The sequence below is a fragment of the Musca vetustissima genome, unplaced genomic scaffold, assembly GCF_032173495.1.
Source record: "Musca vetustissima isolate MV318-11 ecotype Yass unplaced genomic scaffold, APGP_CSIRO_Mvet_v1 utg93282, whole genome shotgun sequence".
NCBI lineage: Eukaryota > Metazoa > Arthropoda > Insecta > Diptera > Muscidae > Musca > Musca vetustissima.
The window spans coordinates 244,274-246,267 of record NW_026879559.1 but is presented as its reverse complement, the minus strand read 5'-3'; positions in this window follow the sequence as shown (position 1 = coordinate 246,267).

Here is a 1,994-nt window from a genome sequence, read left to right as displayed (position 1 = left end):
TGTGTTTCTTATAGGCAACGGGAAATCGCGACGGCTGACGTTCGCGTCTAGCGGCATGACGCTAGAATAGATTTTATTCATTTTTGCTCAGCATCATACTCAAAATTTCTCTCTTGCTCTCAATTGAGTTGCCATATTTTAGGTAAAAATCAACAGTGCTACCAAATTTCAATGAGAATTTATATCAAAACATATGGCAGTACTGTTAAAACAACAAATATTTTCAAAGATTGTGGATGTTTTTTAATGAATTATTAATAAAATGGAAGAAAAATATTTTTTTTCAATAATTTTATCCAAATTCCTTAACATTATTGTTTATTAAATAATAAATTGATTTTGGTTTGCGCAACGTAAAATTTTCTGTCAGAAAATCAAAACAAATAATTGACATTTTGTGCCGCTAACGCCAACTCTTCCGTTTGGTTTTCACGCCGGCGAAAACGTATGACGCTGACTCGTGACTCTCTGGTTGCGTTTAGACTCTTAGATATCTGCATTTTTTGTCAGCATTGTACTCTGTCTAGTTTACATTTTACATCGAATAAGGCAAAATTAAAAATAAACGAATAAAAAGTGCGCACACGAAAGAAAGATCTCACTAGTGTACATAATAATTACTATATTAAAAAAAAATCTAAATTTTTTGTAGAAAAATGAATCTTTTATGTTATTTTTTTATACAGAATTGAATTTTTTTAATGTAATAAACAATATTTAGTTTTAGCAGCACTGGCGCAAGTGCTTCGCTCGTTTTCGAGTGGGAGTGAAATACGCTCGAAATCGAGCAGATTACACACTTGCCGAGTACTCTTTTATTTTTATTTATGTTTTTGTTGTGATACCGTTGTTTTACTTGATGTTGTTTGTGTGCATTGTTTGTTTGTTTTGTGATGTTTGGTTTGCTGTACTGCTGGGAAAGCATGCATCAACAAGCTCGTTCTCTGCGTTCACTTTATGTAAGTCTGAAATAGTGACAGCAAGACGAACCAGCCTCCAAATTGAAACCCTCGAAAATATTTTGATACTAAAATTAAATAATGAACCACTTATGCATTCATGGGGTTTCTTTCAAACCAGCGCTTTTAATATTTTTGGAGAATACTTTTCCACATTTTTTAATGAATACCATTTTAAAAATTTGTATGGAGGTGTTTATGCTTTTAAAAAAATATTGAATTAATTAAATCACACGGTTGAATTCATTTTATAAATTGAAATAAAAAACATATAAAAATCTTATATGGTATAAGATTTTTATTTGTATTTCACATTTTCAGTAAACAAAATAATCGATCTCCCCACAGCACACAAAAGATCAACATCAAAAAATGTTTGCTACTACACACACACAAATAACCAAACAACCAAATTTATTTGTCCACTCGATTTCACTCTTAGAGTGAACTCATACTCTATTTCGAAAATTTTAACTCACACTCTTTTTCTTCATCAAGGAGTGCTCGCGAGCACTCCCAAACAAAATAAAAGAGTGGAGAGTATACTCCCTAAAAAACTCGTACTCTTTACTTACTCCCACTCGGGAGTATTTTTCACTCGCGAGTAAAATCGGAGCTCTGATTAAAATCAAGTTGTTAAAAAATATGTGGATATAACAAATCCGATTACAACATTTCACGATTTAGAGTTAAGATATTAAACAGACATTTACAATTAAAATAAGGTATACGGCGTCAACATTGGCCAAACTTTTCACATATACAAATCTATAACGGCAATCTGAAAACTAATTAACAATTTCAATTTATTTCCTAAACGAGAATCTAGCCCAAAGGGCCAAAAGCGATTCAAAAAACAACAAAATATAAACTACTCCAAAAGCTTAAAACTAACAGTGTATTAGCTTAATTATATCTTAACGTCTATTCAGTTGGAGGGGTTCAGAACCATTGTACTTCAAAAACATTTTTATTATTATTATTCCATTATTTGATGCAGCGACCTATCACATAGGGCAAAGGACTTCAATATTA